Here is a 15879-nt window from a genome sequence, read left to right on the forward strand (position 1 = left end):
TTATTTCTTTATTTTGTAGGGTGCTCTGCATCACAATGCAAACTAAACTTCTACTGATAATTCCATCATGTGATTAGCTATGGAGAAGTTGTTATCATGGATGCATGTCTTTGCATGTGCAATGTGTTTTTGTAATGCATCCATGTTTGGATGAATCATCCTTTGGATTTCTACAAGTGTGGCCCTGATCTTGGCTTCTTCCTTCAATAATTTTTCTTGTAGATTTGTCAAATATCGGATGTTTGAATAATGTGTAGAACTATGACTTGGGTCAAGTGACAGCTAGTGTACACTTGCCTTTATGTCTTCATCTATCTTGGACAATTTATCCTTAATATCCTTTGTAAATATAGATGTGTCACTTAACTTGATAAATAATGAAACAACATTATTAATAGAGGTTTCTAGTGAACCAAGAATAGTAGCTAAATCTACTTGATATATTGTAATTCTTTGTGCAACTTGTTCTAACACTCTATTCTCAAACTTTATTTTAGCTCTTTGAAGTAGCTTCTCCTATCCATTCAATTCTTCATTGAATTTGTGGACAATTTCTACCACTGATCAAGAATAGGTTGAGTACTATCAACTTCAATACTCAGAGCATCAACACATATGCTCTTTATGTCTTCAAAAACTTGATTTTTTTTTTCTTCTCATCTCTAAGCTTTCCCTGCTTAGCTCTCTTCTTTAGTAGCTCACCCATGGTATTCATTCAATCAGAGGTGGGGGTAGAGATATCCCAATTTGGAATAACTATATCCTCATCCAGATCAATAGATTCCTTTTCTTTACCTTTTTCCTTCAAAATGATGGAAACAATTTGTTTACCCTTAAAAACTTCAGTTCTTAGTTGAGACTGGTTCTTAGTTATCATTGCACTAGCTATGGATATAATTGGAATGGTAATAATTGTAGGAATTGATGGAATGGAAACAAATGTTGAAACAATACTAAAAATAGAAATACCTCATTGTTGCTCAGTCAAGCGTGATGATGGAGGACCTTGTTGTTTGGCAAATGAAGTGTTGGCCACTTTAGTCAATGTAATATTCAACTAGATAGATTTAGAGCTTTGTTGGGTACTTGGTATAGTAGTGGTATCTACAACCAACTTGGTCGAAGCCATCTCTAAGCCAAATTGCACTAAGGTTGTGCTTAGAGAGTGAGGAAATGAGGCCATGGCTACTACTAAAATTTTCTCTGCATCTATTTCCTTAATTCTTTGAATCTCTAGAAGGCTTCCTCCAATAGATTCATGTTCTTCTTGTTAGATTGTGGTGATTGATCAAGAAAGTATTGTACATACTTCATACATTCTTTGGGGTTCAGGGCATCACCCCAAAAAAAAAAAATTGGGCCCTATTTTATCAAGATTTTGGGCTGACATGTAATTATTAATTATAACCCTAAAGTAGTTAAAATACTTGTATAAAAAGGCTTAGGGTTAGGGATTATTTCATAAGGCGTAATGCAAAATTGGTTCTTGCAGTAGTATTGAGCTATAAGTGATTATAGATTATAATTAGGTTGTAATCACTAGATCATAAAATATTGGACTTGCTATTTGGTGGATGTAGCCTAGGGATTGGGTGAACCACATTAAATTTTGGTGTCTTGCATTTTATTATTTCCTATTATTGGTTATATTTGCATGTAATTGTTATTTATGTTCGTGATTTAATCCTAACCAGTGGTATCGGAGCCTAGTTGTATTTTAGTTATCCATTGAAAGAAAGTTTCATAGTTGAGTGAGAGTCTCAAAGTTGAGTGGGAGCAATGATAGATGATGGTAAGATGAGTATTGATAGGTTTAATGGACATAACTTCTAGTTATGGAAGATGCAAATGGAAGACTATCTATATTAGAAAGATTTATGGAAGCCATTGGAAGGCAAAGCCAAGAATCAGGGATCTATGTCAAATGATGAATGGGATTTTTTGCATAGAAAGGCACTTGGAAGCATTCAATTATGCTTGGAACCATCCGTGGCATTTAATATCACAAAGGAAAAGATGATAGAAGAATCGATGAAAACCCTAGTGACACTATATGAAAAGCCCTTCGCTTCAAACAAGGTATTTCTCATGAAGCATTTATTTAATATGAAAATGGCAGAAGGTGCATCTATTAAAAATCATTTAAATGAATTTAATACTATTACTAGTCAATTATCTTCTATGGGTATCAATTTTGAAGAAGAAATTAAGGCTCTCTTAATTTTTTGTTCTTTGCCTGAAAGCTAGAATGGCTTGGTAATGGCTATGAGTAATTTTGTTCCTAGATCTAGTACCCTAAAATATGATGATGTGATTAGTGTTATTTTGAGTGAGAAAACTTGTAGGAAAACCTTAGGTGGATCTACATCAAGAAGTGCATTGAATGCACAAAGCAGGGGTAGAATGACTGACAGAGGAATTAATTTGTGAAATTATGGAAAATCAAGAGGCAAGTCAAAGGGGAGGAGGTCTAAATTGAGAGGACCTAATGACTGTTGGTACTATGGGAAATCAAGTCATAAAAAGAAAGATTGTTGGAATTGAAAGAAAAATGAAGGAGATAAATTAGATGGAGACAAGGAGGCAAATGTGGTAAGTAACAAATCTGAAGAGGATGCTTTGCTTCTGTCTTTAGAAAGTGTTGATGATTCATGGGTTTTAGATTCTAGTGCTTCATTTCATGCTACACCTCATAGAGGTTATTTCATTGATTATGTCCAAGGGGATTTTGGGCTTGTTTATTTGGGGGATAATGAACCTTGTCAGATTGTTGGAAAGGGAAAAATTAAGATTAAGTTGCAGAATGGGAATCATTGGCTACTACATGAGGTAATATATGTTCCAAGGTTGAGTAGGAATTTAATTTCAGCAGGGCAACTCGGTGATGAGGGTTGTGTAGTTACTTTTAATGATAAAAATTAGAAGCTTTCAAAAAGTTCCCTTGTAGTAGAAAAAGGTGTGAAAGTAGACACCTTATATCTTTGTATAGGTCATATTGGTCATTCTACTTTAATTGTTTTAGGAAAAAATGAATGTTGAGGAATAATTACTGCAATTGAGTAGGGAGAATAAATAGTTGTTGTAGATTCTAATATAGTGTTGTGACACAAAAGACTTGGGCACATGAGTGATAAAGGTATGAAAGTACTTCATTCAAAGAAAGTTTTACCAGGTCTGAAATGTGTTAATATGGATTTATGTAAAAGTTGTGTGTATGAAAAACAAAAGAGAGTGAGTTTTGCAAAGATTGGAAAGGAAAATAAAAGTGAGAAATTAGAGCTTGTGCATACTGATGTATGGAGACCAGCTCAAGTATCTTCCCTTGGTGGCTCTCATTACTATGTTACATTTATTGATGATGCAACTAGAAAAGTATGGGTTTATTTCCTTAGGCAGAAATTTGATGTATTTTAAACTTTTAAGAAATGGAAATGCTTGGTTGGAAATAAGACTGGTAAAAAATTAAAATATCTTAGATTTGATAATGGTGGTGACTATTGCAGTCATGAATTTGAAGATTATTTCTCCACTAATGGTTTACGTGCAAGGAGCATGAGGTTGCATACTAGGTTGCCCTTACACATGTGGGTGGAGGCTGTCAATACTATTGTATATTTGATTAATAAAGGTCCCTCTACTCCTTTGGGCTATGGTATTCTAGAGGATGCATGGACTAGTAAGAAGATGAGTTATTCTTTTCTCAAAACTTTCGATTGTGAAGCATTTTCTCACATAGATTTTGAAAATAGAACCAAGCCAGAAGCTAAGTCAAAGAAGTGTGTATTTGTTGGATATGAAATTAATGAGTTTGGTTATAGGCTTTGGGATTTTTAAAATCATAAAATTGTAAGAAGCAAGGATGTCATATTCAATGAGAAAGTTTTGTACAAAGATCTATTGCAGTAACATGAGAAGAAAGAAGATGATTATGTAGTGCTAGATGATACTCCAAAAGCTGATGTTTTAGCCATTCCTCATGATGTGCAACAACTACAACAACAAATACCACACACACCAATGAATGTTAGATAGTCAACAAGGCAAATTAGACCTCCACAAAGATTTTATCCCTCTTTGTATTCTATTTTACTTACTGATGCTGGTGAACCTAAAAGTTATGATGAAGCAATGTAGGTGGATACTAAGATTCAGTGGGAGTCTACAATGAAAGATGAAATGGACTCTTTGCTGAAGAATAAAACATGAGATTTGTGCAAGTTTCCTGCAAGTAAAAAGACTTTGAAATAATTGGGTTTCCAAGTTAAAAGAAGATGATGGAGGTAAGAAAATATTTGAAGCTAGGTTAGTTGTAAAAGGATTTTCACATAAAAAGAGAATTGATTTTGATGAGATATTTTCTCATGTTGTTAAAATAACTTATATCCATACTATTTTAAGTCTAGTGGGTACTGAAGATTTGCATTTAGAGTAGCTAAAATGTTAAATTAGCCTTCCTTCATGGTGATTTGGATGAAGAGATATATATGGCTTAGCCACAGGGATTTGTGGTCAAAGGTAAGGAGAACTTAGTGTGCAAATTGAAGAAAAGTTTATATGGCTTGAAGCAAGCATCTCGATAATGGTAACTGAAATTTGATAGTTTTATGGATGAGCATGGTTATAGTAGGTGCCATTTAGATCATTGTGTCTATTTTAAGAGGTTGGATGATGATAACTACATTATTTTATGTTTATATTTTGATGATTTTCTTGTAGCTGGGTCTAACATGGATCACATTAAGGGGATAAAAAGACAATTAGCACATGCATTTGCTATGAAGGATTTGGGGGCAGCAAAAAAAATCCTTGGGATGAAGATTTGCAGAGATAGGAAAAATAGAACATTGATGCTATCTCAAGTTGATTATGTTGAGAAGGTGTTGTAACATTTCTCTATGGAGAACACTAAAGCTATCAGTACACCTTTACCTAGTCATTTGAAATTGACTAAGGAGATGTGTTCCAAGACACAAGAAGAGGAGGATAAGATGTCCAAGGTACCCTATGCTTCATTTGTAGGAATCTTGATGTATGCTATGGTATGTACTAGGCTAGATATTTCCCATGCAGTGGGAGTTGTTAGCAAGTATATGAGTCATCTAGGAAGTGAGCATTGGAATGCAGTCAAATGGATTCTCAAATATTTGAGAGGAACATCAAATAAGTGTTTACACTTTGGGGGCTCTACTACTGATTTATAGGGCTATGTTGACTCAAATTTTGTAGGGGATATTGATACCAGGTGGAGTACTACAGGTTACATGTTTACTATTGGTGGGGTAGCTGTGAGCTAGGTTTCTAGGTTACAAAAGGTTAATTCTTTATCCACTACAGAGGCAGAGTATGTAGCTACTATAGAGGCAACCAAGAAGATGATATGGCTTCAATTCTTCTTGCAAGAATTGGGAAATCCTAAGAAGGATAATTATTTGTTCACAGATAGTTAGAGTTCCATTCATCTTGCAAAGAATTCAGCTCTACATTCAAAGACTAAACACATACAGTTGCGATACAATTTCATTCAATTAGTTTTGGAGGATGGACAGTTAAAGCTAGAGAAGATACATACCAATGATAATCCAATAGATATGTTGGAAAAGGTAGTAACAAGGGAGAATATGAACTCCTCTTCATCTTTGGTTGGTCTTCTAGACTGAATATGAATAAAAGAACAGTAGAGTCCAAGGTGGTTTTATCTAGTGGGAGCCCCATGTGGTAGTGGTATTGCTACAGGACCAATCTTCAAGTGGGAGATTGTTGTTTAGTGTGGAGCCTGATCAGTCCCCAAGTGGAAGATTGTTATATTGTGGTGACTGATTAGGAAAGTACTATACATACTTCATAAATTCTTTGGGGAAAAAAAAATTTGGGCCCTATTTATCAAGATTTTGGGCTGACATGTAATTATTAATTATAACCCTAAAGTGGTTAAAATACTTGTATAAAAGGTCTTAGGGATAAGGATTTTTTCATAAGGTGTGATGCAAAATTGGTTCTTGCAGTGGTATTGAGCTATAAGGGATTACAAATTGTAATCAAGTTGTAATCACAAGATCATAAAAATATTGGACTTGCTATTTGGTGGATGTAGCCCAGGGATTGGGTGAACCATGTTAAATCTCGGTGTCTTGTGTTCTTTTTTGTGTGTTCTATTATTTTTTTTATTGATTATATTTGCATGTAATTGTTATTTCTATCTATGGTTTAATCCTAACACTTCTTCCTCATCATCTAGATTGACATTATCTAACTCATCATCCTTTATTTCTATATTTTCTTCCTCCTCTTCATCATCCTTGTCATCAACATGAATATGAAAGTCACTAGGTTGATTGAACTGATAGATGTTCTTCCATGTAGTTGTAGCTACCTTTACTACATATTCAATGTCCTTAAGAAATATCATGTAAGTTTTTAACTTGAGAGTGAACTTCTTCTCATTTTGCTTCATGAATTCCTTTACGTCCTCTTAATTGAGATTTGGCATGAGTTGCTTCAAGGATTGTTCAAAGAAGTCCTTGGCATTCTTCTATGCATTTTCTCACATAGGATTTATTTCCTGCATAAGCTCATTAGGAATTTGATGTGCAAGCTCATCTGGTGAGTAATTCCATTTACCTAGCTTGGTCATAATAACATCCTCAATCTTCCTTTTCTCTTCCTCATTCCCTATCTCATACTTGAGAAATTTGAAATTTTCCATGCCAATGCTTTCTTCCATCTTCTTTAATCTTTCTTGAAGTGTATGTGAAAATCTCTTGAAGATTGTCTACTCAGCTTCATCTTCACCTAACTTCAATTTCTTCCTTGACTTGGCTACCCTTCTAGTGAATACAGCAAGGGATGACTTGGCAAGTCTAGTTATAATAACCTTACCTTTCTTTCTAAGAGGCTCTTCTTCCTCATATTTGGGTTCTTCTTCTTCATCCTCTTCATCATCATCTTATATATCATCACATTTTCCCTTGGTAAACATTAGAGGAGAACTTTCTTTCTTTCTTAGTGCTTTTTAGTAGCTTCTCTACTCTTTTCCTTCCTTTATTCACTACTTGAGGTAGCTTGATCTCAAGCTCAATCCTACCCTTTGCCTCATCATATGTTCCAAAATATGTGGCTTTAGGATCCAAAGGATCATTTAGCAAAGCCTCTATAATATCCTTAGTGTCATCAATTTTTAAACTCATACTCTAGAGGCTTAACCCATGCCACTCTAGTTCTGACCACTTTAATGTATACTTTGTCACATTCTACCATGAAACATATATAATCCTTGTAATCTTCTACAAGTTTCTTAGGAATGTTAAATCTATAATGCATCTTCTCATTGAATGATTCAAAATATTTATCTATGATTCTATCAAAAATTTCACCCATTTCTACTATATGCTAATTAATTTGATATAAAAAATGAACATCTTTCCTCCATACTATTGTTCCTTTGGAAGGGAAGAATGTCTAAATAGAGAAGAATAAACATGTCAAAAGAGATCCAAAATTACATGGATTATTCTTTCATCCTCTGACGCTCTCCATGTTCTTGCTCAACTAATTCAACAACAACTTGAAAAGGTTAAAGGATAGGTTACTCGTCACAACCTTGTATGCAAGATCGACAGCTTCACATGATATGTTGTTCAACCAACTAGAACGATAAATCCTATGTGCAATTACATGTATGTCAAGCTTCAACTCCATGTTTGTTACTCCATTAAGCTTCATTCCTCTTCTATTCCACATGAAAAGAGTCTACTTGGTTAGTTATGCCTGACCTAGGGTTTTTGTTGCCTTGGCTTTGTTTGGCATTGGAAGCCCAATGATTCTATGAATCATTTTCTTTGTAATCTAAATGGGTTGGTCCATCCATAATTGCCCATTTTGTACATGACTTAGAATATATCTAATCCATTTGACCTAAAAGTCTCTTGGCATATGAGAGATATGCATCAAGCCCTTGGTTTCCAAATGTTGATGTTTAGAGTTCAAAGCACCATCCACACACAATTCTTTGAATGCTTCATTCATATCTATGGTACTAAGTTCCTAAATAAAACAATGGTAAAAAGAACAAATGTCATGTGATAGTAATACCTTAGGTAGAATTTGAGATTGTGAACCAACTGGGTCAAGTGCCTCTATAATCACTAGACTCAACTTGAAATTAGGTACCTTGAAGTTGACTCCATGGACCAAAATTTTAGAACCTTTCTTTGCTTTTATTCTTGAAGATACCATGCTCACTAGGGTTTCTAAAAACTTTGATAATTCTTCAACAAAAAATACTCAAATTGCTTAGGGGCTCTAAAATTTCTCTACGTGAATAGCTTTGGAATTTTGCGGTGAAAAAATACCTTCAATTTCTTACTTTTAACAAATTTTCTCTATTTGATCAAAATTAATTCTTTGTACTTCATACTCTCTCAAATGGTAGTTTGTCCTCCATTCATCTTATTCTTTAATGATCAGGAGACATCTACAATTTGGTAGAGTCACCATCACTTAGTAGGAACTACCAACTTAGTGTCTACAAAAATATGTAACCCAACCTTGCTCAATAAGGTATTGCTCAGTAAGGTTTCCTAATTTTCATCATACTCAGTGATCCATATGCATCTTGAATGCTAATGTTGATCTTTCTTCTTACTAGCTAGAACTAATGTTAGATTACTTCTTCTGAATCATAGATCCAGTGATCTCCATAAGGAACTAAGTTGAAATGATTGAACCACCCAACTCATTGACTTGGGTGTCATTCACTTCATGATCTTGGATTGCATTCTTTGGATATTTTTCTACCCATTGTTGCCTCATTTACTTTTTGATATTGTCAACTTTAGCTTTCTTTTCATCTTTAGTTCTATCTATTTTCATATAGTTCTTAGCAAGATGTCCAAGTTCTATAAAAATAAAACATCTCTTAGTAGTATCTCGTATCCTCATGTGATGTTTCACACAATTTTCTCCAATGTGTCCAAATTCACCACTGTAGTGACATCTACACCATGAATTCTAATCCTATCCAAATATTGCTTTCACAATTTTTTTTTTTGGTTTCCACTACTTGGTTTTTCACTCTGAATATTTGTGTCCTTGTTTCTTGCAATGATGACATTTACCTTCAAACTTAGGTTTCTCTTTGCATTCACTTTCCTTTTGACCATGCTTATTGCAATTGTAACACTTTCCATTGAAGTTTTATTTACCATTACTCTAACATTTGTTTGATGTATGACCTATCTTACCAAATGATTGCAAGTAGGCCTTTTATTCTTTTGAGATCCTTATTGAGATGATTCACCTTCTTTTGTGTATCCTATTCCATCTTTTCCTTTCTATCTGTACTTACTTTGTTCATTCAATTGATTCATGCTCTCATAAAATTTCATCATTCTTTCATAGGTTTACTTTTCAATGTTGAGGTCATTCTATAGTCTTTCATTCTTTGATCTTAGATTCATAAGCTCTTCATTTGCACTAGTGAATTAATTAATGGAGTCTACTTGTTGAAGGGATAATTGTTGAATTTCATTATTCTTTTCTTCTATCTCTTCTTTGGCTTTGTCTTTTTCTTCCATGACTTCATATAATCTTATTAATTGGATTTCTTATTCTCTTTTCAGCTTTCTGACATCTTCTTGAATATTGAATTTTTTTTCTAATAGGTCTTTGATTGCTTCATCAGCTTCATCTACATTTCTTTATGGATATATGTCTTCAATTCTTTCTTCAATGTAGAGATTGAAATTCATTTTCACTACAAGATATTTCCTTATTTTCAATTATTGAGTGAGTTTCTCCTTTTCTTTCTTTAGTTGTCCAATAGTTTATTCAAGACCCAAATTTTCATTGTCAAAAGCCTTATCTAGCCTGTATACCTCCATTTCTTCTGATTTTGTCTCAAGTTGTTAAACTTTTGATGTGAGAACTTGAAAGCTCTAATACCAATTGTTAGAAATATAAGGTAGGCAAGGTTATTGAGAGGGGAGGGTTGAATTAGGAAGTAATACAAATTTATCTTACTTCATCAATTAATCCTTCATATTATATTCTAATTTAATTGCATGTATGAAAGAATAAAAGCAAATAAAAATTCATAACACTTTGACTCAAGATATGATGACCAAGAAACCTTCCAATTAGAAAGTAAAACTAGGGTGGGGATGATACCCACAAGCTTTAGTATTGTAGTATAAAATAAACTTGTTAAGGCTTATAATTGACCACTTTTGGTGAGCTACCCTATTAGGAGAAATAAGGATTGTGAGCTTCACCTTGTCAAAGGATTTACAAACATATAGTGAAGTATGCACTTAGTTAAGAGATTTAGCAAAGACTGGTAAGTATACCTTGTTAAAGGATTTGACTAATACACCTATTAGGAACAACTAGTGGTTGATCTCTAATATGTAGCTCTAATTTTTTGATTGAGATTCCTTGAAATTCAATGATCACCTTATTGTGATATATAAATCTCCATTGTCCCTTATACTACTTGTAGCCTTGTTTAATTCACACTTCTTCTCATCATATTATTCTTCACATTCATATTTGGATATGATATAATGAAATAAATATATACCAATCCAAATCATAACTTAATGGAGTTGGCTTCAATACTAATTTCATCATAATCCACAAAGTCATTCCAACTATTGTAACTCAAGTTTTAAAGACAAGCTCGGTGATGTTCTAATACACGAAAAACACTATCAATGCTTGAAAATATTTGTCACTTGATTGAACTTGAAGCTCAGTCCATACTAATCACTTCCAGGTTGTTCAAACTCAGTCAACATTATGTGACTTGGTAAACACTAAAAAATTTAGTAGCAACTGAATCACTCAGTTGACAATACATGACTCGGTCAACACTAGATTTGTATGGTTAATACTGCAAGCTTGGTAGACACATTATAACTTAGTTAACATACCATAGCTTGTTTAACACTATGATCTTATTTACTTCTACTGAATAGCTCAGTAGCCTCTACTATGTTGCATTTGCATTATGCCTTGTCTTTGAAGCTCAGTAAACACTGTAAACTAATTCAAATGCTTGGTAGACACTATGTTCTAACTACTTGGCTTTGGAACAACTAAATCACTTGGTCAATACTACAAACTGAATGATAAGCTCAGTAGAAATTGTGTAGCTTGGTAGCAATGTAAATATTTGACTAGGTGTTGAATAATTGATAAAAAAATTGACCTTAATGTCAACAGCTACAAGATTGGAGGAAAAGACCAATGAAGTTTAGTAGTTATCTCAAAAACAAATAGACATGGTAGATCAACTAGATGATGCAAACAAAATAATCACCAATTTGAGAGCAAAAAATAAGAGACTCCAAAATGAGCTAAGAACTAAAAAAGAACTAAATGAAAGAAGATTGAGATCACAAGAAAGTGTGAATCAGTTATATGAGAAAACACTGAATAGACCCAAAGTTACTACTAGCTTTGGGTATACTAATCAAGGAGAGCTATCAAAGCAACGAGCACACAAGACAAAAGGCCTACATGTAACACTTGTGAAAAATAGTTCATACTTCAAATATTTGTTGGAACAATACCATGCAACCTAAGTTCAAAGGTCAATATTACAATTGCAACAAGTATGGTCACAAGGAAAATGAATGTAGAACTAAATCAAAATTTGAAGGGAATTGTTTTACATAAATAAGGTGAAAAATCTTAAGAGTGTAGATCAAACCAAACATTCAATATAATGGAACCAAACAAGGAGAATTTATTGGTTACGACTACAATAAATGGGGAAGATGTCATTAGTGTGGAGAATATGGGCACATTGCACACTAGTAAATTTTGGTAAATATGTAACTAAATGCTTTAGTCACACAACTAAAAACTTTAGTCACGTGACTAAAATTGATCACATTGTACTATTTCTTGGAAATTTATAGTTGTAGATGACTAAATAATTAACTAATTTGGTCATCAAGTGGAATCACAAGATCAAACAAATAGAAGTGGCTAAATAAACTATCAAATACATGAATAAATAATTATTCACTAAGATTTAGTCACCTAAACAAAAATGAATAAATAAATTACCAAATAAATTGCTAAATCATTAGTCACTGATAATCAATCAAGGCTCAAACCATCTAAGACACTTCTCTTATTTCTCCCTTTTATTCTAGTTGAAAGGGTAGTGATTGGTTGCTTATGCTCCTTGATTTTTTAATAGGAAAACCTTTATTCAATTCAATAACTCCATTGATACAAAAACCTTAGGGTCTAGACTCAATGTTGAACCATTGATTTTTTTACTTTTCATTTTTTAGAGGATTGGCTTACAAACATTGAGCTCTATAGGGTTTCATTGAGTTCTCAATTCCAACCAAAGGCTTTTCCCTCCAAAAACATTATATTGGTACTTTCTCAAGGGTTTCATCCTTATTGATTGATTTTGTCTCTTTCTTAAGAGATGGAAAATTATATGATTTCTTTATTATCTTCAACATACCATGATTTGCAAGAATTTAAAAGCGATTGGATTTATTGTAAGCCATGTACATTTGGTAGCTCTAGAATTTGGTAAATAGTTCTATCAATATTGAGTAATCATTCTCTTTTCTTTATTATCATTTGGAGTGGCAAGTATTAGTTTGGATAATCTATATAATCAAGAAAAAAGAATAGACTAGAAGTTCAAAAATAGTTTTAATATTGATCATAGTGAAAATCAAGTTTCATTAATACTATTATTTTGAGTACTTTAAAAGTAAGTTAATTTTTAAGAATATAGTTATATAATATTATTTGTAGAATAGAATATTGCTTACACTCTCTATTGCATTAAAATTTTCTTATGTGACAATAATAAAATAGTATTATGTACATGGTTTGAGGGAACAAAAAATGCTTTCAAATGGAATTTGAAGGGCATCTATACAATTTTTTTCTTTTGATATTTTTAGTAGAAATTATGTTTGGGGTTTCTGAGTTTTGGGGACATGAAATTGTGAATTCTACCTCCTCTTTGCACTTAGAATTGGGGCAATACCCATAAATTCATGCTATCTATAGGGATTCAATCATGTGCCATATTTGAGATTAGTGGTGATACCTTGGGTGGGTGAAAATCATATATTTTTCCATCAATTGGTTGGCAGATTTGAGTATCTTTAGGAAATACATATAGCAAACCACATTGAACTGCTTGGACATTGTGGAAAGTAGCTCTAGGATTTGCATAAAAATTGTGGGATGCCTATACTTGTTATTTTGGTTGTTAGGGCATATTGTGTGGTGAAATTATTAGCCTTCTCAATCATTGGTAGCCAAAGTCTATTGAATCATACATTCCTAGCACTATTTTTTTTTTTTTTACAATATTTGAGATAATCTCTAGGTTATAAATTACAAAAAAAATATAGACATGACACTAATTAATAGTCAAAAAATATTTGGGGATTTGATCATCCATCAGATTCTTTATCTTTCAATAGAGCTAGTAGAACATTGATTTATTAAATTACCTTTATTAAATTACATTCTTTGTAGAAAAAACTTGATCTTTCATTTATTAAATTACCTTTTCTCCCTTCTTAAAATTTTTCTTTTTGCATTTTTTAGCTTTCTCTATTTAATAATTATTTCATATTTATTAAATAGCTTTCACCTTTAGGTTACCCTTTGTAACTTATTAGGTTACCCTTTTTGGGTTTCGATCCCCTTTTATAAGGATTGATCTCTTTGTAATTATAATCTCTTGAATAATCTATTCTTCTTCTAAATATATAATTTTCATGTTTTTAGATCAAACCCTTGCCTCTTCTTGTCTTTTTCATTTTCATGACAAATTTTTTACATGTAGTTATTCTTGAGCTTTGTGCATTTGATTTGCATATTTTCTCAAATCCTACATGGTATCAGAGCTAGATTTGTTGTAGCTTGTTCGATATTTAGAGAAAAAGGGAGAACAAGTGTTTGGTAGATTAAATTTGGTGTTTTTCAAATATTTCCTAAGAAAATAGGGGGTAACCAATTTTCAGAGTAGTTTGAGGCCAAACAAACTTCACGGATGGATCCAAAAGGTGTCATAACCCCTATTTCCATATAAAGTTTGTCTAGTTTGGACAACGTTGATCCAAGAGGCAAAAAAAAATTGCTCAGTAGGGTTGTACAGCCTCTGCATGCAGTTTGAGACACAAAAATCTAAAAAAACTAAAAAAACACATTTTTTGGCAATTTGTTCCATGTAGTTTACAAAAAAAACCATCAGCAGTCATCGTGACTGCTAGTAGTGGTGGTAACCACTAGCAGTGACCACCAGTGCTCTTGCTAACTATAGCGGCTCCGATAACCTCCGACAATGGGTTCTTCATCTTTGCTCTGCCCTCTACTGTGGCTCTACCACTGCAGCCGTGGTACCAAAGATCTCCGCCCACATGCTACTCCATCGACAGTGGGAGTGATGGGGACACAACCCAAACAGCCAGAATAGACACAATAGAAAGGGGAAATTATATTAACTGAGAAAATAAGCTGGTACAAACAGTGCAGGGAAAATAAACTCAAAACATGCCCTGCGGGCTTACAATAGCATAAATCTGGAGAATATTTCTCCTTTTAGCACCTCCTCTCAAGCTCCAATCCGAACTCCCTTTTACAATGCCAGAAATCTCCTTAAATAGACCCCAGAGGGTTAAGGACTAGGAGTACATTCTAGAAAGTGCTAGTAGGCATCCACTGACAAAATAGAAGGTTCCGGAAGCTGCGTTAGAAGTCGGTGCAATTCTAGAAGAATCCAGAAACGGTAGCCGAACTTTCGGGAGGCATAACTTTTGAACCGTAACTCCGATTGACGAACCGTTTACATTTTCAGAAAGCTCTCGAAGCGCTCTATAGCCCTATGGACAAGATCTGCTCGTCCCCCATTTTTCGACCCTTTTCGAGGTCATTTAATGCCCCAAATCTGACTCTGAAGCATTCTTAGGGGGTCTCCAAAACCCGAAAAACTGCAATAACTTTCAAACCGTGGGGCCTTTTGACCTGATTCTTTTTCTGGAATGCTCTAAATCTTGATTACATTCATCTGGCCAAGTCACACCTTCTAGGTCACCAAAATGATGGTCAAATTGCATGCTCCTATTTTTTCGGGATTTTTAAATGCACTGATAGTTGAACTATGAGAGTTGGAACCTTTATTTGAGCCAAATGGGTATCCAAAAATGCAAAGACATAAAATAGAAACTAAGTCTAAGTACATTTTTTTGGGTGACACAGGATTGCCCTTATACCTCTGGATGCTCCTGCATCAGACACCCAGGGTAGATTGAAAAGTGACCCTGTCACTTTATGGATGGTAGAGGAAATCCCAAATGGGAAACCTCAGCTGCTGAAATCCAAGTTGAGTCTTCGATTGGTCGTCCTTTCCATTTGACCAAATACTCTTCATACTGCCTGTTTCTGGTACTCCTACCCACACGATGATCTAGAATGTCTTCTATCTCCTCCTTCTTAGAAGCAGGAATTGGACATGGCTCTAAAACCAGCTCCTCATCTGCACCATCATCATGATACTCTGTTAAATCTGCAATGTTCAAAATGGGAGAAATGTGAATACCATCTGGCAGCTCCACCTCATATGCATTTCCTGAGTTATGTTTCTTCAAAATTTTGCAGGGGCCAAATTTCTTCATTTTCAGCTTGTTGTAAGTACCAAATGGAAATCTTTCTTTTCGTAAGTGCACCATGACTAGATCCCCTACTTGGAATTCCTTATGTCTTCTCCTTGCATCAGCCCTAGCTTTATACTCTTGATTCATCTTGATAATGTATGCCTGAACCTCCTCATGTAGACGCTTGATGTGTTCAGCAAATTCCTCAGCTTCAGCACTTGTTCTCTCCCCT

Source organism: Cupressus sempervirens, chromosome 10, assembly GCF_028749045.1.
Source record: "Cupressus sempervirens isolate cs-2001-9-10 chromosome 10, ASM2874904v1, whole genome shotgun sequence".
NCBI classification, from domain to species: domain Eukaryota; kingdom Viridiplantae; phylum Streptophyta; class Pinopsida; order Cupressales; family Cupressaceae; genus Cupressus; species Cupressus sempervirens.